Here is a 24696-nt window from a genome sequence, read left to right as displayed (position 1 = left end):
ACTGATATCTAAACTGTCAAAGTGACGTCAAAGTGGCCGTTGGGCCACAGGAAATAACAATAATTATTGTTATTATTATTAGCGGGTGTACATTCCTTGGAATGCATTTCCGGCCATATGTTTGTCACCATTTAGCAAAATCAACTTGTATAAGAAAAGACTGCATAGCGGGTTTCTCATTCAGAAATCGCAGGTTATTTGCGAGAAAGCTGTGTTATGCTATAAGCAACACGGAGAAACGCCTACCAACACGTGTCAGAATTCGACAGCAACAGGATTGGGGTCTACCGTGACTGCATTTATTATTCCGCGACATTCCTTCTCGAGTTTGTCGGAATCCCATGACTGTCAGGGGAACTGATGGGTGCAGGAGGGTCATACTGCCCGCCATGCGGCATCTCCCACGTGACTAGCACCCGAGAGGACAGGCCGTGCAGCTTTGCACTCCCATGTCACGTACTTTAGAATCAAGATAAGGGCTAGTTTGCAACAAGACAGATATCGACACGTCACGAGTACCACGGAGTGTCAGCAGAGAGAACACTGATGCAGCATCACCTGAGGCGGGAGCAGGGGAGGTGCACTGGAAGTGGTGTGGTGCACGCAACTGCAACTGTCGACACGGCAGTTTCTTGAGATGAGTCCCTGTTTTGTACACGCCATCACAAAGGAGAATTAACGTTGCCAGACTACCTTCCCCATTGCCACCCGGACCCAGCATCTGACGTGATTCTAGGGGGAGACTAGGGTACACAACAAAATCACCTGTGCTTCGCATATCAGATAATTATGACGTATTGACCCTTTGAGTCTCGTCAATACCCCAAAAAATTATGATTTTAAACTTTTTTCTCGAAATTAACCTTTATTATCATAGTAACAGGCAATACACAATATGTAGAAGAATCAAGAGGGAACAGACTGGAAGAGCAAGAAGGAAGTGCTTAGATTGAAAAAAGTTTCACACAGAGATGTAGTCTTCCGCTTTAATGTTCATTTTATACACCTAAAAAGCAAAGACAGAAATAAAAGAATGGCTCAAGTGTGGGATTAAGATCAAGGTGAAAGGACATCAGTGACAAAATTCGCTGATGACATTACTACCTCAACGAAGGTGAACAAGAATTACAGTATCTATTGAATAAAATGAGTAGTATAATGAGTAGAAAATATGTATTGAGAGTAAATCGAAGAACGACGCAAGAAATGAAAGGCAGCAGAAATTGGAGCCGAGAGAAACTTGACATCAAAACTGAGGATCATGAAGTAGACCAAGTTAAGGAATTCTGCTCTCTAGACAGCAAAATAACTCGGATGGACGGACAAGGAGGACATAAAAAGCAGAGTAGCAACAGCAAAGAAGGCATTCCTGGCCAAGGGAAATCTAGTAGTATCAAACATATGCCTTAATTTGTGGAAGAAACTTCCGTCACACTTCTTTGCGGTGTTGTTCAATTCGCATGTCACATCTCCTTAAATGTCGGTTATGTCAATGAATTTTTTTAACTATGTCGTTTTGTACCACGTTCGTATTGACAACTTAAAGCCACGTCACCAGTTATTATTTTTTCCATGTAAAAACGTCAGCGTTTTGCACTTCAGTCAAGTCGCAGCAGGCGTCCACGCATCGCTGCTTTTGTCCGGGAGTCAAGGTGTGCGGGCCAAACTTCATGTACAATTTTTTCTACTACTAGAACATTCTGGGGAACGTCTTGAACACTCGATTCAGAGATGTTGCTCCACTGCGGTCTGTGACACAACAGCGTTGAAACACTATGCCGCACATCTACTAATTAATACTCCATGCTCACAATTGACTGCTAAAATGCACATCTGCTGTTTACACTTGTTGAATCAAACTGGAACCGTTGTTACGGCGCTGATGTCACTTGTATGTCAGAAATAAAATTATATCGGAAGTTTTTGGACGGCCGGTGTAGTAGTTTAAGACAAGGTCGAAACGAAGTAACAGTAAACACTGATGACTAAAAGAATAAAGATCGATGTAGTCTGTGGATACCCAGCAGCAAAATGTACTGTTTTGGCAATTTTCCATTTTTCGTTCTACGGAAAAAATTAATTACAAAATCTGAATTTAAAGATTACGATCTTTACTGCCAAATACTAGAGGGTGAATGATATACACAAAGAGCAAGAATACTTAATTGACAGCATATTTCGCTGAGGTATGCTTTGCTAACCAATTAGTCTCCTACAACTGACGTAGAAAAATTGTCTATTGACACACACACACACACACACACACACACACACACACACGAGTTGCCCTCCTTCACTGGCGGGCAGTCTCTTTATCGAGGAAAAAAATTGAAAGAAAGAAAAAACCTGAGACGATGAGGTGCAGCAGCAAAAAATTGCGCGTCAGCTCGTTATGGTCTGGAGAAAGGATTACACCAGCAGCAATTTGGAGGCGAGGCAGCGCGTGCCTGGCCGGATTGCAGCGTCCTAAAAACACTCCGCGTGGCCAACCACGCAACGCTTAGGAACGGTGGGAAGGGGGGGGGGATGAAGGAGGCGAGGTTGGAGGGGACGGGGAGGGGGGGGGGGGGGGAGGAAGAACAATGGACTCGGCAGGAAGGAGAGCTATCGATCTCCCGGCGCGCAGTCCTCGCGTCGTTGTCCACTTCGACTTCAGATTTACGGTCTTTTGTTTCGCGGGAGGAAGAGGAAAAAATAAATGCGCCAGCGCGGCGGCTCGCGAGGCGCGCGCCGAGTCCGCGGGGATTACTTACGAGCGGGCCCATCCTCAATTGCGCAGCCTGGCAATTCATCTCCCCGCTCCGGTGCGGGCTGCAGGGCTGACCGCCGCGTCATTCACTTTTATTTCTCCTCCGCGGGAATTGTGGTACAGTTATTTCTGCCTTTAGTTTCCTATTTAAACTGCAGTCCACTGGGCAGTCTGCTGTGGGATTTGCCGCAAGACTCGATAGCGCTGGTGTCTTGAGACCCGTCACGTCTCTCTCCAGTATTGCTGGGAACAGGTCTACGACAAGGCAGCACCTGTTCTGTCTTCCTCATTCAATCTGTCACGAGTGTAACGCGTTGTACAAGCATCTCCACGCATTAAGCACTCCGATCTGTGGCGATCTTCAAATACACTACTGGCCATTAAAATTGCTGCACCAAGAAGAAATGCAGATGATAATCGGTATTCATTGGACAAATATACACTCCTGGAAATGGAAAAAAGAACACATTGACACCGGTGTGTCAGACCCACCATACTTGCTCCGGACACTGCGAGAGGGCTGTACAAGCAATGATCACACGCACGGCACAGCGGACACACCAGGAAGCGCGGTGTTGGCCGTCGAATGGCGCTAGCTGCGCAGCATTTGTGCACCGCCGCCGTCAGTGTCAGCCAGTTTGCCGTGGCATACGGAGCTCCATCGCAGTCTTTAACACTGGTAGCATGCCGCGACAGCGTGGACGTGAACCGTATGTGCAGTTGACGGACTTTGAGCGAGGGCGTATAGTGGGCATGCGGGAGGCCGGGTGGACGTACCGCCGAATTGCTCAACACGTGGGGCGTGAGGTCTCCACAGTACATCGATGTTGTCGCCAGTGGTCGGCGGAAGGTGCACGTGCCCGTCGACCTGGGACCGGACCGCAGCGACGCACGGATGCACGCCAAGACCGTAGGATCCTACGCAGTGCCGTAGGGGACCGCACCGCCACTTCCCAGCAAATTAGGGACACTGTTGCTCCTGGGGTATCGGCGAGGACCATTCGCAACCGTCTCCATGAAGCTGGGCTACGGTCCCGCACACCGTTAGGCCGTCTTCCGCTCACGCCCCAACATCGTGCAGCCCGCCTCCAGTGGTGTCGCGACAGGCGTGAATGGAGGGACGAATGGAGACGTGTCGTCTTCAGCGATGAGAGTCGCTTCTGCCTTGGTGCCAATGATGGTCGTATGCGTGTTTGGCGCCGTGCAGGTGAGCGCCACAATCAGGACTGCATACGACCGAGGCACACAGGGCCAACACCCGGCATCATGGTGTGGGGAGCGATCTCCTACACTGGCCGTACAGCACTGGTGATCGTCGAGGGGACACTGAATAGTGCACGGTACATCCAAACCGTCATCGAACCCACCGTTCTACCATTCCTAGACCGGCAAGGGAACTTGCTGTTCCAACAGGACAATGCACGTCCGCATGTATCCCGTGCCACCCAACGTGCTCTAGAAGGTGTAAGTCAACTACCCTGGCCAGCAAGATCTCCGGATCTGTCCCCCATTGAGCATGTTTGGGACTGGATGAAGCGTCGTCTCACGCGGTCTGCACGTCCAGCACGAACGCTGGTCCAACTGATGCGCCAGGTGGAAATGGCATGGCAAGCCGTTTCACAGGACTACATCCAGCATCTCTACGATCGTCTCCATGGAAGAATAGCAGCCTGCATTGCTGCGAAAGGTGGATATACACTGTACTAGTGCCGACATTGTGCATGGTCTGTTGCCTGTGTCTATGTGCCTGTGGTTCTGTCAGTGTGATCATGTGATGTATCTGACCCCAGGAATGTGTCAATAAAGTTTCCCCTTCCTGGGACAATGAATTCACGGTGTTCTTATTTCAATTTCCAGGAGTGTATTATACTAGAACTGACATGTGATTACATTTTCGCGCAATTTGGGTGCATAGATCCTGAGAAATGAGTACCCAGAACAACCACCTCTGGCCGTAATAACAGCCTTGATACGCCTGCTCATTGATTCAAACAGAGCTTGGATGGCGTGTACAGGTACAGCTGCCCATGCAGCAACACGATACCACAGTTCATCAAGAGTAGTGACTGGCGTATTGTGACGAGCCAGTTGCTCGGCCATCATTGACCAGACGTTTTCAGTTGGTGAGAGATCTGGAGAATGGGCCGGCCACGGCAGCAGTCGACCATATTCTGTATCCAGAAAGGCCCGTACAGGACCTGTAACATGCGGTCGTGCATTTTCCTGCTGAAATGTAAGGTTTCGCAGGGATCGAATGAAGCGTAGAGCCACACATGTGAAATGGAACGTCCACTGTTCAAAGTGCCGTCAATGCGAGCAAGAGGTGACCGAGACGTGTAAGCAATGGCACCCAATACCATCACGCCGGGTGATACGCCAGTATGGCGATGACGAATACACGCTTCCAATGTGCGTTCACCGCGATGTCGCCAACACGGATGCGACCATCATGATGCTGTAAATAGAACCTGGATTCATCCGAAAGAATGACGCCTTCCCAATCGTGCATCCAGGTTCGTCGTTCAGTACACCATCGCAGGCGCTCCTGTCTGTGATGCAGCGTCAAGGGTAACCGCAGCCATGGTCTCCGAGCTGATAGTCCATGCTGCTGCAAACGTCGTCCAACTGTTCGTGCAGATGGTTGTTGTATTGCAGACGTCCCCATCTGTTGACTCAGGGATCGAGACGTGGCTGCACGGTCCGTTACAGCCATGCGGATAAGATGCCTGTCATCTCGACTGCTAGTGATACGAGGCCGTTGGGATCCAGCACGGCGTTCCGTATTACCCTCCTGAACGCACCGATTCCATATTCTGCTAACAGTCATTGGATCTCGACCAACGCAAGCAGCAGTGTCGCGATACGATAAACCGCAATGGCGATAGGCTACAATCCGACCTTTATCAAAGTCGTAAACGTGATGGTACGCATTTCTCCTCCTTACACGTGGCATCACAACAACACCAGGCAACGCCAGTCAACTGCTGTTTCTCTATGGGAAATCGGTTGGAAACTTTCCTCATGTCAGCACGTTGTAGGTGTCGCCACCGGCCCCAACGTTGTGTTAATGCTCTGAAAAGCTAATAATTTTCATATCACAGTATCTTCTCCCTGTCGGTTAAATTTCGCGTCTGTAGCACGTCATCTTCGTGATTTAGCAATTTTAATGGCCAGTAGTGTATTTTCTTGACATCAACGTTTTTCACAGTGGCATCCTTGAATAAAATTTTCTCGGTATTCAGACCGCGCTATACAGGAATTAAAACTCGAGCTTTCAAAGAATGTACCATTCTTGACTGCATCTCTCTGAAGACGCTCCAGTGCTCCTCTCCAGGCCCCGTTTAGACTGAACCCGCTGGTCTTTGATGAAATTAAGATAATTATCGTTCATTGTTCTGTCTCAGTAGCACATTTTTAATTAGATTACGTTTCGATCAATTTGGACCATATTTAGACATAAGTAGCTTCATCAGCAGTCCGTCTTGTCTATTCAAAATCACATATCAGAGTACTGTGATATGTGATTCTGAGTAGAGAAGAAGGGTTACTGGCGCAAATACTTAGAACTGAAGATGATCCAGAATGATCGAAACATGTAGTTTAATTAAAAATGTGGAATTGAGATGGAATAATGAATGAGAATTATCTTAGTTAACTAAACAGTTGCTGGCTCTCTCAAAAGGATTACATCGATTATAGTCTGTTTAAACTGTTACTGCACATGCGAATTTCTGTCCCGTCTTTTGTTACGTACTCCAAGAATGTCAATGCGTGGGAAAGAACCTTCACTTTCTAAAAGTTAGTTTGTGTTCTCCCGTAAGGCTGTTTCGCTGCCGCTTATTTCTCAAGATTTCTGTACTTGATGTGCAGTCTGTGATCAGTGCAACGCTGGGCTGCGGTGTCGATATTGCCCGCCCTGAGTAATTTTCTCCACATTCGCATGGCACACTGTAGACACCAGGTTCTCCCAACTCCAGGCTGTCTTTCACTGGACGCAGCGAACCCTTAATTTTCTGTGGATGGCGGAATACTGGTCTAATAACATATCCACGGAATTTGTGCAAATTTTGCTCGAGGTCGCTCTGCAAAATGGAAGGAATGCTGTGGGTTTGTCTTTTTTCGTTCGTTGGTTTGCGCCTACGTTTACCAGGATTTGCAGCTCTTCGTGTAATTTGATATGATTTGTATCTGTTTTTCCAGAACACATTCTTAAGGTGTCTCGATTCAGGTTCCTGTTGATCGTGGTCCGAATCTTCGTCGCTTTTTTGGTGTGCCCTCTCTGCGGAACCCTGTAGGGTTTTAGCTGTGTATGAAAAATATCCACCGCTCAAGCGTTCCACATGAAATCTCCAGTGTTGACCATTTTCAGACGTTTTGTCATCTAAGCTGTAAATTTTGAGTGTCTGACTTCGTTTTATAGTGTAAAACAAAAATTACAACCCATTTTTTCACTCAACAGCAACATCACAAAGTGAATGTTTATGCTTAGGCGCTTCAAATTTTTTGAGAGAAATCGGTGTGATGACCTCGTGGCCCTCCTTGCCGTGTCCGATGTCGTCACTGACAGAGGATGACATGGCGGTCGATCTCTCTAGGGGAAGAATGCAGGACTTTTTTACTTTCTTTACTTACTTCTGCATTTAATATTTTATGGAATGTCATTCATTCTCTGTATAAGTCTCATATTTCCGGAATGGAACTAATGAGAGTGCAGTGAAGAAGGAATGAAGATTATCGATTAACATCCCGTCAGCAAAGGGATCAATAGAGATACAGTACAATACAGGATTGGAAAAGCATTAGGAAGAATTCGACCAGGTCCTTTTCAACATATCCGTTCCAGTAGTTATTGTGAACAATTTGAAGTAACCAGGGAGTACATAAATTTGGATGGTCACATGTGGATTCGAACCCTGCTCTTCCCGAGCGCAACTCTAGTGCTTTTCATACAATGAAGCTTTCCAGGTCCAGCTGTCTTAGTTGCTGGTGAATCTTCTGGGTTGTATGGTCGTAGTCCACGAGGCTCCGTTGTTACTGGTGTATAGCCCACACGTCTTCGGAGGTGCTCCTGATCTTCCGAGTGACTCAGTGGATCCAGTACCACATCTCAAGATGTCCACCGCAGTTCTGGACTAAACGTGAGTAACATAAAAGTTTCATGGATTATGACCATACATCGCTCGACTTCTCTTGATGGGAGTGTGGTATTTTCCAATGTAGCTCTGTGTTTTATAAATATAAATTCTATTTGCTGTTGATACTAGCTTCGGTATTGCAGAACTGAGCCAATATGTCACCACAACGTTTCAAAACAAAACTTATTTTAGCTTCATAGTACTGAAGAAGGTACTAAATATTGAGAAACAGCGCGAATGAAAATTATGACATAGTGAATAACGAAAGTGAATGGGGAAAATGCAAGAAATTGGAGATGAGATGGCGTACAATTTAAACGGCAATTATGCGATATTTTTCACTTAACAGGAGGAAGCATTAACGTGAAAGCATTAACTGGACCAGACAAATCTTGCTTTTCTCTGTGAATCGCAAAAATCTGTCACTGCGAAGCAGTTACGAAAGATATAAATTGCTCAGTTACAAAGTCTATTATCATAATCGTTAAGATAGCTTTCCTCTTTATGGACAGTTTCAAAAGATCCACAAAACACATTGTGATGACATATCTGTTTCTAGTCAGTCATATACATGACGAGGATGTTTTTTTGTTTACTTTTAGGACATTAGTTGCAGCACGAGAACAGTAAATCAGACGAATAGTTTTAGAAATAGTTGCACGAAATCACGCAAATGTATTTCCTTGCTTGACTTTTATACCCTGCAGTTTTCATTCTCTACCTGCCACTTAAGTCTCGTCGACACAGAGTTGATTACAAACGAAGTAATAGTGCAGTACCTTTTCCAGTAGCTATATTAGGTAGCTGGTTCGAACCCTGGAGGGAACAAATTTTATCGCCAGTATTTGACTACCAAGAGGAGAGGAATTTGCGGTTTGTTCTGATCCCCAGACTTTGAGCCGCTATCTAGAGTGATATGCTAAACTTCTCCACAGTATGTCTCTCTCGGTGTGAATGTATGTGACGGGGTTCATGATGATCCGGTCGACAGATGCGGACGTTAATCTCGGCTGACAACGCTCACGTTATCAACAACATAAACGAGACATTAAACCTCCACTCACGCTCACCACTGTCACCTAACTCAGTCTGTACACTTCTCCCATTAAACCATACGACAATCACAGGTTTCACTCGTACACTCACTAGTAGAACTGTAATTTACAATTACCTCCAGATCCAGTATTGTAGCCGAGTAAGCTTCTTAAGAGTGTGGCATATGTATTATCGCCCATTTAAATAATGCGAGAAAAAAGAATTATTGTATCAATCACGAAATCCTCTAAAACGACAATTATGTCGTATTTCACAAACAAAGGATCTTTACAACACCTCTCTCTCACATTTTGCGTAGGAAAGGTACGATAGTTCGTGAGGAAATAAAACTTTTCCAATTAAGCGACAGATCCTGCCTCTCAGAATCATCCAACCAACAATGATGTACGAATTTCCTTTTACTAGCTCCATTTGAGAAATACTGGTAGACGTACGGCTATGGTGTTGATGCAGATAGTACCCAGAAATTTGCCTAATGGTAATGAAGGGAACTTCCGAAAAGCTACATCACGACCATTGGAAGAGAATTTGAAAATAATACCTCCTAGCATTCGGTAAACTTTACAAAGCCTTGATTTAACGTCTAATGAACTTCATAGACGCAGAAGCGTAAGTTTTGAGGTACAAGGAAAAGGCATGCAACGAGGTCTATTTAAGGAGAACATCCCTCTGTATGTAAACGGTCATTTCGCTTTTGAGGCTCCGAGAGATACGAATGTTCAATGCTATGCTGTTTCCGTTCACAAGTCCATATGTAGGTGTCAATCGCAATTGCAGTGAATCGCCTGAGAAAAAATTTGGATAGTTGCTTCAAACAGAAAAAAACCAAATTGCCATCCTTAATCCTGTCCAGCTGGGGTAGCCTTCAGTCACTAATAACCGAGACGAGACTATAAAATTTAACCTCTCTAAAACTCCCTCATTGTTGTGGTCTTCAGTCTGAACATAAATTCAGTGAAGCTCCCCTCTGGCATTCTTATTTCCTTATTATTAGAGCTACCTCTGCATTACTCTGATTCGATCTTGTGTTTATAACCCTATACTCACCTGACCAAAAAGTTCTGTTCTCCCTGACACTGTCACTAATCTGTCCTCTGTTATATATTGTAGAGTGTACATGTGTATGTATGAGATTACCGCAAAACTTTTGGACCGGTTTCAACCAACAGGAACAGTGGGCTTCACGAGTATCAGCATCAGTAGGAGCAGCCCCTGGCGTTTAGGTTGCCCTGTACAACAAACATGTTATGTGGGAACAATATCATCAGGCTGCCAGATCAACTTCCTTTGCAGGGCAGCCTACATTACATGTCAAGGGCAAGAAACGTTTTCTGGGCCACAACATACAAGCTGCACTGCATGACAGGCATGTTGTGCTGGAGTAGTATCGGCCTGCTTCATCGACCTGCTTTCCATGGTGCCCTGCACATCAGGGGCACATAAATGATTTTCAAGCCTCTGATGTGCTCAAAAAAATGTTCAAATGTGTGTGAAATCTTATGGGACTTAACTGCTAAGGTCATCAGTCCCTAAGCTTACACACTACTTAACCTAAATTATCCTAAGGACGAACACACACACACACACCCATGCCCGAGGGAGGACTCGAACCTACGCCGGGATCAGCCGCACAGTCCATGACTGCACTGTGATGTGTAGACAGCCCTGCATGACAGGCATGTTGTGGGTGCAGTGTTGGCTTGATTTATTGAAATGTATTCAGGGGCTAGAAGTACTGGCGAACATGACTAGGGAGTGGCTGAGATAGATAGAGGAGAGATGGACAAGGGGAAGAGGAAGTGAACAGAGAGAAGGGAGGAGGGGGCTGTTGGAGGCAGGTGGAAGGTATGGAGGAGTGGTGGGTGGGTGGAAAAGTAAGAAGGACAGACAGAGATGGAAATAGATAGGGGGAGGAGTATATGGACACAGGGGAAAGGAAGGAAGATAGGTCAGAGAGGGGGAAAGGAGGGAATAGACAAAGACAGGGAAGGAGGAGATGAAGAGACAGAGACATAGAGGCAGTCAGACGAAGGGAGGAAGAGATGGAAACAAGAGGGGGAGAAGGACATGTGTTCAATATATGTGTGTCACATTTGTCAAATGCATATGCAGGCAAATCTGCAGGAAAAAGTCTAGTTGCCACTAAATTTCATTTCAATCTAATCGTTTCCTTTTTTAAATTCCCTGAACCACCAACCCAATAAGTGGAGTTGACATTCCGACTGGGATAACCTCAGTTTTGTTCTTGCTCATAAAACAGCGTTCTGTATTGTACTCACCCAGTGATCTAAAGTTGCATGTGTGTGGGGGGTGGGGGGAGGGGGGGAGGGAGAGGAACAATCTTGGCTCCAGAAAATTTTACACAAGAGGATCCCATCATCAACTAAAACACGGACTAGAGCCCGTACGCCCTCGCGAAAAATAATGGCTTTAGTTTCGCCCTTCTTTCAGTCACTCACAGGGCCAGCATAGCAAGACCATTTTGGCTTATTGTTTCAATTATCCACACTACTGCTCTTGCACCTACTGAAAATGTTGCTGCCCTTCTTCAGAAACGATGGATTAGTCTAGCTTCACGACAAATACCCCTTTGTTGTGGTAGCACCTACAGTACGGCTATCTGCCTCACTGAGGCGGGCAAGCCACGCCACCTTGGGAAGGCACGTGGTTCAGGGTGGAAGGGTGTGGGAAGGGAGGGGCTCATTTAGTCTCTCTATTTGATCGAACGTCTGCCTCGTCTCTATACATCAAGCATGTAGTTGGAAGAACTGAGTAAACACCTAAAATTATCTTAGATTTTTTGTTGATGGGACGAATAGGGACGACACGAAAGCCTATCTGATGCAAAGTGATTGCCAGTGGATGATGTCAAACACGAACTACGGTCGTGTGTGTAGTCAGAAGTTGGGCAAGACCACATAAACGCGCCGCATTGTGTTCTCCGAGCCGAGAATAAGCTGGATAAACTTTGCTGATGTGCCGCCTTGGAATAACACGAGGCGCAGGCGAGCGCCGGCTGGCATGGAGATATGAATGACAGCCCGATAAACTTCCTGCGCGTCGTCTACATCGGCAGCCGGGTCGCGCGCGTGTCTTCTGTCTCGGCCAGCCGACCGCCTTTGCTCTGCGGCTGGATATTCATCTCCAGAGGAGGCCGTCCTCGGACGTACGTCCGGCTCCCGCTAAGTGCATTAACGAGACGCCAAAGAGCATCGATCGGCAGTGTTATGAAAGACCTAATTAGGTTTCCTCCTGAAAGCGGTCCTCCGCGCGCGCGGCGGCGTGTCTTTGCGAGCCGTGCGACTCCGGGACGTGTAAAGTAATTACGTGTTGCAAACTTGTCTGCCGCCGCCGAAATTGCCTAACCGTTCGAAAATTACTTGTTATTCTCGCATCCCGTCCTCGCTGTCGGCGAAGTAAAATGCAATGTTTTGGAGATGACAGGCGCCAGTTACGAACAGCGCCAGGTAAAGTTAGGGAGGGCGGTTTCTGCACGCGTTACCCTTGTGCCAGAGTAACGAGGCCTTGGACGACCTGTCGGTTTACGCTTTTCTTACGAGACTTTTTGAGAACCGTGGATTAACTCCCTCACTACCATTGGGACATAGCACCCCCGCGTGTCAAGTCATAAGACGGCAACTTTTAGTTTCGTCACCGATAAATACACGTGAAGTGTTCAACGTGCAAGAAAAACGTCACGTCTCTACCTCGCAGTTTGTCCATCGCAGGGAAGATGTCAGCTTTGTTGTAGGCCACTTAATGATGCACTACGGCAAGAAGAGTGTCACTTCAGCGTTGCTACTGGCAGGTGTCCATAGGGTCATTCACGAAGAGCGGTAAATTCTGAGCAGCGAAACTTTCATGTGTAAGGGAAGTTGAATGTAATTATTAATATAATTGATTATTACGATGTCACTGTTTATACAGGGTCTGTATGTCTATAGTAACAGACATACACTGTTTTTGCGATTACAGTGGTAAATATTACGAAATTTTGTGCGTTACAATGTACAAGGAAAAAATGACATTTCTGATATAACGAAAGTTCAAAAATGGTTCAAATGGCTCTGAGTACTATGGGACTTAACTTCTGAGGTCATCAGTCCCCTAGAACTTAGAACTACTTAAACCTAATGACATCACGTACATCCATGCCCGAGGCAGGATTCGAACCTGCCACCGTAGCGGCCGCGCGGTTCCAGACTGTAGCTCCTAGAACCTCTTGGCCACCCCGGCCGGCAAAGGAAGTTCACTTAGCATCCCTTTTCTCGGAATAAATTACTTATACAAAAGTAGCCCGCCTGGTTGGCCGTGCGGTCTAACGCACGGTTTTCCGGGCGGGAAGGAGCGACTTGTCCCCGTCACGAATCCGCCCGGCGGATTTGTGTCGAGGTCCGGTGAACCGGCCAGTCTGAGGATGGTTTTTAGGAGGTTTTCCATCTGCCTCGGCGAATACTGGCTGGTTCCCCTTATTCCGCCTCAGTTACACTATGTCGGTGATTGCTGCGCAAACAAGATCACGTACGCGTACACCACCATTACTCTACCACGCAAACTTAGGAGTTACACTCGTGTGGTGTGAGACGTTTTCTGGGGGGCGGGGGGGGGGGGGGCGAACCGCACAATAACCCTGGGTTCGGTGTGGGGCGGCGGAGGGGTGAAGTGGGCTGCTGTAGTCGTCGTGAGGTTGTGGACCACTGTGGCTGCGGCGGGGACGGAGCCTCTCCTTCGTTTCTAGGTTCCCGGTTAACATACAAAACAATATACAAAAGTAGCTTTTAATTGTGAGAAGGATACAGAAATGATTCTATTCCCGCCTAATACCGTTAGTTCCCTACGTTCCCTCTAGATGGCATGCGCGAATGAGTTATTTCAACAGTTATCATGGGGTCGCATAACGGTGCAGTGCATGTGGAGTGTTGTTTATGCTTTCATGCAAATGCGCTAGTAAAGTTCAGAAACGGTTCAGGAATAAATATCGCAAGCCCTGACCTCAAATATAAACTGTTATTAATTCGTACTGTTGTTGCATCGAAACTGACTGTGTACCACATAGGATGCCGGGTCGGTTAGCAGTCTCTGACGCAGAAACTGAACAAGTTTGGCAGCCTTACATACGTAGTCCCGGTAAATCAACGAAACGTGCCAGCTAAGAATTGAATATGTCTAGTGTTACGGTGTGGGAAGGTTGACGGAAACGCTTGTTATTCAGAGCCTACAAACTGGAACTGCCGCAAGCTTTAAGAGAAAGTTACAAGGGAAAACGAATTGAGTTTAGTGTAGAAATGTTTAACAAAATGCAGACTAAATATGATTTTCTATATGAAATTATGTTCACTGACGAAGCCACCTGCGGTAAAGTAAACGGACATGATGCTGGGGGGTGAGCAGGAATCACGTCGCGTAATCTAACATATACGGGACTCGCCTAAGGTAAATGTTTTTTGAACTGTAAGCTGTAACAAGATTTATGGTCCTTTCCTTTTTTCCGAGTCAATTGTAACAGGCATATCGTAGCTGGACCTGCTTGAACTTCATCTAGTGCTTCAGTCACAATAGGATATGGGAACAGAATTTATTTTCTAGTAAAATGGCGCTCCACCACTTTATCATCTTGATGTTGTCGCGTATCTCCGTAGGAATGTGGCGACATGGACTGGATGTGACGGAACAATATCCTGGACACAATGATCGCCTGATTTAACCCCAGTGGTCCTCTGTGTATGGGGTTACATTAAAGACACAGTGTTGTTCCTCCACTTCCAGGAAGCATCGACTAGCTGCGACAACGGATAACACAAGCAGTTGCCACCATACATCAAGATTTGGTTCTTAGGATTTTGGCTGGAAAATGATTAGATATATGACATTTTTCGTATTTACAAAAGGTAGCCACAATGAACATTACTTCGTAAAATCTTACGATATACTGCCGCGAGTGCTGTATCAAACATTTCTGTAAATTATTTGCCTTTTTTACAATTAAAGGTTACTTTTGTATAACTAATATATAAAAGCTTTGTACAGGGGGCGGAAGTGCGAGGGTAACACAATAATAATGCGCAATATCTACATCCGAGAAGCGTCGGTTAGAACTCAACCTTCATAGCAAACATGTCGGCGCTCAACGATGTCGAACTCGCATATATTAAGGACTGAGTTGCTTGCCTTGCAAAACACAAGCAGGAATTATGAAGAACGGGCGAAACAAAATCAGCATGTTTAGCATCTCCAGCTATTAATACTACCATATGTGAAATTTGCTAAAAACCATAGAGCTTATGCACAACCTGATAGGCTAACAAATTTCAGTTCGTTGTAAATGGTATTCATAGTTCCGCAACAAAAAGCGTTGATACACCACTGTACTGCGCAGAGCCTTTTGACTTGCCTTACCTTAGCGTTGTGGCTAATTTTTCGTCAGTAAATACAGGGTTATTACAAATGATTGAAGCGATTTCACAGCTCTACAATAACTTTATTATTTGAGATATTTTCAAAATGCTTTGCACACACATACAAAAACTCAAAAAGTTTTTTTAGGTATTCACAAATGTTCGATATGTGCCCCTTTAGTGACTCGGCAGACATCAAGCCGATAATCAAGTTCCTCCCACACTCGGCGCAGCATGTCCCCATCAATGAGTTCGAAAGCATCGTTGATGCGAGCTCGCAGTTCTGGCACGTTTCTTGGTAGAGGAGGTTTAAACACTGAATCTTTCACATAACCCGACAGAAAGAAATCGCATGGGGTTAAGTAGGAAGAGCGTGGAGGCCATGACATGAATTGCTGATCATGATCTCCACCACGACCGATCCATCGGTTTTCCAATCTCCTGTTTAAGAAATGCCGAACATCATGATGGAAGTGCGGTGGAGCACCATCCTGTTGAAAGATGAAGTCGGCGCTGTCGGTCTCCAGTTGTGGCATGAGCCAATTTTCCGCGGGCTACGCGTGAAACTTGCCCGCACGCGTTCTACCGTTTCTTCGCTCACTGCAGGCCGACCCGGTGATTTCCCCTTACAGAGGCATCCAGAAGCTTTAAACTGCGCATACCATCGCCGAATGGAGTTAGCAGTTGGTGGATCTTTGTTGAACTTCGTCCTGAAGTGTCGTTGCACTGTTATGACTGACTGATGTGAGTGCATTTCAAGCACGATATACGCTTTCTCGGCTCCTGTCGCCATTTTGTCTCATTGTGCTCTCGAGCGCTCTGACGGCAGAAACCTGAAGTGCGGCTTCAGCCGAACAAAACTTTATGAGTTTTTCTACGTATCTGTAGTGTGTCGTGACCATATGTCAATGAATGGAGCTACAATGAATTTATGAAATCGCTTCAATCATTTGTAATAGCCCTGTATACAAATACCTATTTGAAGAACCCTTCCTGAGATCTTTAGCCAGATCTAGGATATAGTTAAGCTGGGAAATATTTGCCCTGAAGAACTCAAGAGACGTTTGGTCGTCGTTTAACAGGCTATTGGTATCCATGTGAAAGAAACCTCCGTCAAGTCTTTTTCTAAAGAATGGATGCTTCAACTTTCTCATCGTGTAACGGTTTGGGCAGAATATGTTCTTCTTTATAATTTCCTTCCATTTTGTGAAACATGCGTCTACTCCCACGAACTGGTTTACGATTAAACCTACGAACAACACTGGGCTGCGGGCTACTTGCACGCAGTCGGTTCAACTTCTCTTTTCCCCATACGGCAGTAACATGTGGCTTTCGATCCGATATGTTAACAACACTTTGCCTGCGACAACATATCACCTAAGGTGAACGAAACTTAAAGTAGCCAGTGACAACCCTTTTCACCGCATTTTTTTCAAATTTTATGTGATGTTTCGCCATATTAACGAGTGTGGCAATAACTGTGCCATTATCGAGAAATTAGCCACTTCATCATCAAAGGGTGGTGTGAAACCGTAACCAAGAAGAAATGGGTTTTGTATTCCTATTAGTATGCCTGAAATCAAATGAGAAGTATAATATAGCGAAGAAAATGCACAAATATGAAAGAAGTTCTTTGTTTTTGAAGATAAAGGAGAACTTGTATTGAAGAACTAACCCCAGGAGTTGGTGTAGCTTTGGTTCATTTACACACAGTAATTTTTACAGGAAGGGAAGCAAGAAACTCATTTATATCACGTACTGCTATCGGCTGCAGACCACAGCCGCTTCGTGAGAAGCGCTCGTTTAATTCTTTTGTCGTGAACATCAATCGCACTGAGACGCTCGCAGCCGCTAGCCCCATCTTTCGCATTAAGATACGGGGTCTTCTCAAAAAATTCCAGAACATTCATAATTTCGCGCCAATGGTGTGTTGAAGTGAAACGCAGTGTGCATCTGTGCACACGCCTGTATTTAATGTGTAACTGCCGCAAGTTTCATTGTTGTATGTCTGTTAGTTATTGTTCAGTGCTGTATTGAGTAGAGCGTTACGTCGCACAGCCTGCGAATTTCAAGATGCCAGAATTGGTTGGTTGGTTGGTTGTTTGGGGAAGGAGACCAGACAGCGTGGTCATCGGTCTCATCGGATTAGGGAAGGATGGGGAAGGAAGTCGGCCGTGCCCTTTCAGAGGAACCATCCCGGCATTTGCCTGAAGTGATTTAGGGAAATCACGGAAAACCTAAATCAGGATGGCCGGACGCGGGATTGAACCGTCGTCCTCCCGAATGCGAGTCCAGTCTCTAACCACTGCGCCACCTCGCTCGGTCGTGCCAGAATTAGAGGAGCAAAACGTCTGCATTAAATTTCGCATGAAACTCGATAAAACCTTTTCAGAGATATACCAAATGATGCAGGGGGCCTTCGGTGATGAGCGCCTAAGCCGTACTCGGTGTTACGAATGGTTTAAAAATGGCCGGACGGAAGTTAAAGGTGACCCTCGTTCAGGACGCCCTTCGACGTCTTCCGGCGACGCTCGTGTCAGGAACGTCAACGAAATTGTGCGTGCCAATCGAAGACTAACTGTCCGAAAGATTGCAGAAGAACGTAAAATTTCAGTTAGATCATGTCATGAAATCCTGAGACAGCATCTAGGAATGCATCGTATTCCCGCCAAGTTCGTCCCACGGCTCATGAGTCAACACCATAAAGACATTTGCCTTTCAACCTGTGAGGAGCTTTTGGATCGTGCAAATGACAAAAAAGAGATGTTCCTTAAGCGAACGATAACTGGTGATGAAACATGGGGCCACGGTTATGATATTGAGACCAAGGTTCGATCTTCACAATGGATCGTGAAAGGATTTTCAAGGCAAAAAAAAAAGGCTCGTTGGTCAGTTCAAATGTCAGAGCCATGCTGATAGTAGTTTATCATGAATTCGTGCCACAGGGGCAACCTGTTAAACGATGGCGCTATCAGGACGTGTTGCGACGCCTGCCATCAAATATGAGAAGGAAACGGCCTGAAATGCGGCGAAACAATTCATGGCGGTTGCATCACGATAACACGTCCGCATATTCACATTTCTTTTGTTGCTACTGCACAAAAAACGAAATCACTGTACTGCCTCATCCTCCATATCCTCCAAACCTGACCCCTGCTTCCTTTTTTTTATATCCGAAGTTGAAAACCCCGTTGAAAGGCTGGAGATTTGCAACGATAGACGAAGTAAAAGAAAATTCGCAGATGGTGCTTCTTGTGATCCCGCAAGAGGCGTACCAAGACTACTTCCGGAAGTGAAAACTGCGTTGAAAGTGGTGTATCAATGGTGGAGGAGAGTGTTTCGAAGGAGACAATGCACAATAAGTAAAAGATAAGCGTAGAAAAATTTTGTGGACAAGTTCTGCAATTTTTTGAACAGATCTCGTAAATAATCTAAAAGGTTTAACAGACAAGTGTTAACGTTGGAAACTTACGTATATGTATCGTAATTCATGCCCGCAAATTACCCAGACTATACCACCCTGTATTTGAGAATGAGAGCCTATGGCCTAAACATATTAAGACTTTGAATACCGGTACGTTACAAAAGTGTTAACATATCGAAACCATTACTTTGAAGTCGTATTGTATTTCAGTATTACACTTATATTATTGTTTATTTCATTCCATAGAAGTGGCTGGTTACAAAATAACATTTTATGCTGACCGTCGCGATTTGTCCATATTTATTTTTAGGACGACGCGTTTCGTAAAGTAGACCTAATACACACTACCAACAGAATTTTTCGTGTATTACGACATTTTTAGGCGATAAGTTTGCAGTGTGTGTGCAGCAACATTAGTCTCACACCTTTACTGTATTTTGCACAACTCTATATTATGCCAAAGGCACCAGAACAATGCATCCATTCACAAATCGCAAACACTACTTCTAAAATGTTTAACACTCGAAAAACGCACTTGATAATAGGAATTACTTCCCGAAACGCGTTGTGCAGAAAATAAATAGAGGAAAAACATGACTGGCAGCAACAAATATTTTTTATAACACAGAAGATCATTCAAATTTAAGCCAGTTTCTAAAAGTCTCCAATAGTGTTAAATTAACTGTGACTAACAAAATCTTCATTCTCTTTTAACCATAAAGGCGGATTTTTTAAAGATCTATCTGTATGCGCTTCAGCATATCTGAGTCGTGTCCACCGTGGTAAGTATATAGTATTGTTAGTTTCATTGCATGTAGTCGGCATTGTACTTAGCATTAAGCAAATATTCAGTAAAGCCGATTTTTCAAAATGACTTAACCTGTGTCCACATCAACGTGTGAACAGACACACACACACACACACGCACGCACAACACACACCACTAACGTAATACGGGTAAAAATATAACAATTTCTATCTTAGTTACGCTGTCGTGCCTAAAACAACTATCAGGCGACATACATTCAGCAAATAAACAAAATTGTTACCGTAACGAAACTTTCCATAAGACTCCGTAATAATCTTAAAACTACTTTAAAATATTTTTTGAAAATTAATGAAAATTCTTCAGGACCACATTAGCTGTAGGTGCATCTTCAGATAATAATTTGTATTGTATACAAAAGATGTTTTTATAAAATGCTGTTTATATGTAGTGTGCAATAGCGAGAAGAAGGAATAAGTTTTTACGTACGAGCTTTCACTTCATAAACCTAGAGAGAATGTACAGTATCCCAGCGTTGATATTGTAAACAAATTAATTGCGTAACCTCTTAAAAGGCTAATATAATTACTTGTGGTGTTGCAGTTCTTATTTCCGTGCTTGCTAAGAAAACTGGATGAGGAATTAGACAAAAGTGGTAGAAACCAGCTTGTTACCACGGCACAAACGAAAGAGACAAACACCAGAACATCAAAGCCATGGTAAGCTGTAGATTGTGTAGCAGATCCGCAGATACCAACATAAAAATTCAATAGCTTCATGAAAGAAAGGAAACAAAATAGCCCACTGAATACAGCACAAAAAGTGCTGGGTAAAACAAAACTTCAAAGGCGGTATCCGTCATTTTAAAAGGCTGATCATCGAATGGCTAAACCTGAAATTTATACACCGTATACTGGACGTCGAAAAGGCCGAAACCCTCCAATAAAATACCTAGGGGACGGCAGCAAATCACTGCAAATTAAAACATATCGATCATTAACAGTGATAATAGGCACAGTCTAGTGAAAGATATCACCCACCGAAGTTGTGTTATAATAGAATCAAGATCTAAAAAAGTTGGCTCATTAAAGAAGTCCACACAAAAAAAAGGAGTGCAGTTAGAACAGACAAGATCTCTGTCGGGTGGATAAAACAAAGTTCATGTAGACGAACATGTACTGACAGAATTCTTTTAACCGACTGTAGCTGAGCATATGTACGAAAAAAAGGGGCAGCAAGCGAACTACTTATAAACCAGGAAGAATTGAGAAGAAAAAACTTTTCTGGAAAATTTTCAATAAAAGAACTTAGACAGTGGTGAAACAACTATGAAAGTTTAAAAATGGTCCTCCCCTCACAGGCTCTAGCACCAGGCTATTGAGAGTCGCTCTTATACTGTATCCATTATCGTGGGCTGTTGTGACAGTTGCACAGTAGAAGGCGTCACTGAAAGGTACTACTAGGAGCTGAACGCGGCCCGAGCATTTTATAAAAAAGACACTTTTTGTATTCAGTACAGATTATCACCTGAAGATGCGCCTGTAATGCTGTGAAGTCGGTTGTATTGCCTAATAAAGGAACATGTCTACAGCTAACGCGGCCTTGAAGAATTTTCATTCACGTTCAAAAAAAATTAAAAGATTTTTTTTAGATTTTGGAGAATTTTTGGAATTTTCTTTACGGTAACAATGTGTAATCTAAGTTGCTGGTGCCTTGAGTACAAAATAGTCTGTACTAATGTGCCTGGCACGGCAAAAAGGGCGTATTTTAAACCTTTAAAACAGAACAATAATACTCTAAATAAAAAAAGGCAACTGCGAATACAAGTAAGACTTTATGATCCGGAAGAATTGTGATCTGTTCGTATCGGAACTACTTGCCCTGTAGAAACGTGCATGGACTCTTGAAAACAGTGATCGTTAGAGTCGCAACTCGTGGTCCTCAAACGGTATTACATTTGCCCTAGAAATAGTTAATCAGGTGGATATGCTGTCTGCAGACATACAGAAAGGTTTTTATTCGTACTCGCAGCTACGTCTATTGAATAAAATACGTTCGTATGGCTTACAGAACCAAGTTTGCGATTATACTGAAAATATATTGACATAGAAAAAGAAGTAAATTAACCCGGATGTAATGTACGCTGCAGACAACTAATGAATTATTATTGATACTATACAATGATGAGTTAATCGACAGTATTAGTTTTTAGGTGACGATATGGCTATCTACTGGAGAGTTTTACTCAAGAAAGATTGTAGACATACAGTTAGATGCTGACAAAGCAGTATCCGAATGCAAAGACTGGTAACTACCTCTTAATGTAGAAGAAATGGAAAAATGTAGTAGTCTTTGGCCAAACAATTAAGAAATCATAACTATAACTTTATCAGTGTAACAGCTAGTAGTGGCCCTCCATTGCATTTTTCATGGTTGATATACGATATATGTACTACATAATATGCGCCAGAATGCACCACGAAAGCTTCTATCACATGCAATGCAGCTTATCCGAACTTTTTTTTTGGTTTCTGTTATTTACAACGAAAAGTGTGTTAAATATGAGGTAGATCTCGGGCTGCCACACTCGTCGGATAACCGAACTGTCACCTTCCATTGTGGCCGAGACCTCAGACTACGGTACAGATCAGTCAGCCTGCTACAGTGGAACCGGAGTCAGTCGCCTCACGCACACAGCTCGACGTAAAGATCTACATCTACATGGTTACTCCGTAATTTACACTTAAGTGTTTGGCAAAGTTTTCATAGAATGATTTTCAGACTTTCTCGACTGTTCCAGCCTGGGGTAGTGCGTGGCAAAACATAAAACATAAATTTTTTCGTGTCAACATTAATTTCTCAAACATAGGAATTATACAGCCAACCGGTTGTAAATACCTGTTTGGTACAATTGACCTAGGTTTCGACACCTACCAAGGGCGTCTTCATCAGAAAGGCTTCAGCATAGCTGCTCTGAATTCTGACCATTGCTTTCTCGCAATGCAATTTTAAGGTTTCTCAAAATTTCATTCTGATGAATCACTTGGCTGTATATTTCCTATGTTTGAAAATTGTATACGGTGGCTGAGAAATAGCCATGTTTACAACCGTAACATAAATTTCTCGTATTTTATTACAATGGCCATTTCTCCACATATAGATGAGTGTCAAAAAAATATTTTGGTATTCAGGGGATAAAGATGGTTACTGAAATTTCGTAAAACGATCTAGCTGCAACGAAAAATGTCTTTGCTTTGATATTTGCCACTGCAGTTCGCTTATCATACTCGTCACACTCTCTCTCCTATTTCGAGAAAATGCAGAACGGGCTGCCCTTCTTTGAACTTTTTCGATGTTCTCCTTCAATCTTATCAGGTAGAATCCGACATCGCGCAGCAGTACTCCAGTAGAGGACGGACAAGAGTTGTCGAGGCAGTCTCTGTAGTAGATTTGGTAAATCGTCTAGCTGTTCTACCTACAAAACGCAGCCTTTGTTTCGCCTTCTCCACATTTTCTATATGAAGGTTCCAATTTACGTTGTTAGTAATTGTAGTCCCTAGGTATTTAGTTGAATCGACAACGATTACTACTATCCGTGTAAGGGATTTTTTTTTTTTATAGGGCAGTACACGTTTTATTGTATGGTGTCCATCGCCTCATTTCGCACCATGAAATTCGAGTTGAACTTATGATGGCCTTACCAGACGGCAAACGACAGCATCATCTGCAAACTATCTGAGGGCTATTCAGATTGTCTCTTAAATCGTTTATATAGATTAAGAATAACAAAGGGCCTACAATACGTCCTTGGGAGCCCTAGATATCATTTCGCTTTCACTCGATGACTTCCCGCCAGTTAAGCGAACTGTGACCTTCCTGACAGGAAATCACGTACGAGACAGTTTTCCATAGGCACGCTGTTCGATTAGAAACCGCTTGTGAGGTACGGCGGTGCCAAAAGGGTTCTGGTTGTCGAGAAATGTGTAACCAACTTCAGATCTCCTATCGATACCCCTCATTACTTCGTGACAATATACAGAAGTACGAAATGAAATGCCCACATAATTCTAGTTGCAGGTAAAGCAGATGGTAAGCTATGATTTACCGTTTGGTTGTGGGATAAGTGAAAAAAAAAATGGGTCTGAGCACTATGGAACTTAACATCTGAGGTCATCAGTCCCCCTAGAACTTAGAACTGCTTAAACCTAACTAACCTAAGGCCATCACAGACATCCATGCCCGAGGCAGGATTCGAACCTGCGACCGTAGCAATCGCGCGGTTCCGGAGTGAATCGCCTAGAACCGCTCGGGAAAAATGAAGTTTACCTGCTAAAAGAGATCGTTTACAGAATAGTAATATGAGAAAACCGAAGTATGCAAAAGAAGGACGGCGCTTGTTCGATTGACAGGGATTGTAACAGAAACGCCCGTAGATGGTAACTGGCCAACACCTAAGAACGACGCCGCCTGTCTCACGAATGTCTTTGGAGAAAATTTGAAGGATATGCTTTCAGCACTAAAACTGCAAATTTCTTCGATCTATTAGTGCCCGGAAAGAAAAAGTTACAATACTGATAACTTGTACAGAGACAAACAAAAATCATCATTCTTTCCGCTTCTTAAGGGAATGTGATTGGAAGAAACTTTGGTCAATGATCCATTAAAAAGAACCCTGCGTCACATAACATACTCGGTGTAATTTGTTGATTGACAGTGTCGGCGCGGGAGGAAATGTTATTCTACAGAAAAATATTCACATACGTTTCTCTGCATGCAGACGGTCATTGTAACTGGAAGCTGCTGTACTCTGATGCACTCACTCACTCCTGTTAGTTCACACTTGCACAGTTCACGCGCGTGGTCCAGGAACTTCGCCGGCGCACCTCCCGGCAGCGGTTCGGAACGTCCGTTCGCGCACTCGGCCACGAGACGACTGACTATACCTGAGGCTGTCGGTTGCGTGCTCCCCCGCCAGCTGCCGAGTCCGGGCAACCAGCAGGTAGCCAGTATCCCCCCTCCAACCGCTCCGAAGACACACTCCTGGAAATTGGTGCCCTCTAGCAGTCAGACGGCGAACTACTCGAACGCTTGTAGGAGTGAGCCACGACCACACGAGCGGAGGGGCTGGTTTTACATCGCTAACCCTTTTTGGATCAGGTTACTGGCAGCCT

General features: G+C 44.4%; 1 protein-coding gene across 2 annotated transcripts in view; it reads right to left on the bottom strand.

The window, feature by feature from the left end:
* Positions 1-24480, bottom strand: part of LOC126100237 (netrin receptor UNC5B) — a 345034-nt gene extending 320554 nt beyond the window's left edge. For both annotated transcript variants that reach the window (XM_049910817.1, XM_049910818.1), the window contains exon 1: positions 24287-24480. The gene's annotated coding sequence lies outside the window, so the exon portion shown is untranslated. The remainder of the gene's footprint in view (positions 1-24286) is intronic.
* Positions 24481-24696: the final 216 nt, after the last annotated feature.

Source organism: Schistocerca cancellata, chromosome 9, assembly GCF_023864275.1.
Source record: "Schistocerca cancellata isolate TAMUIC-IGC-003103 chromosome 9, iqSchCanc2.1, whole genome shotgun sequence".
In the NCBI taxonomy this organism is placed as follows: Eukaryota; Metazoa; Arthropoda; class Insecta; order Orthoptera; family Acrididae; genus Schistocerca; species Schistocerca cancellata.
This window is presented reverse-complemented; position numbering and strand designations above follow the sequence as displayed.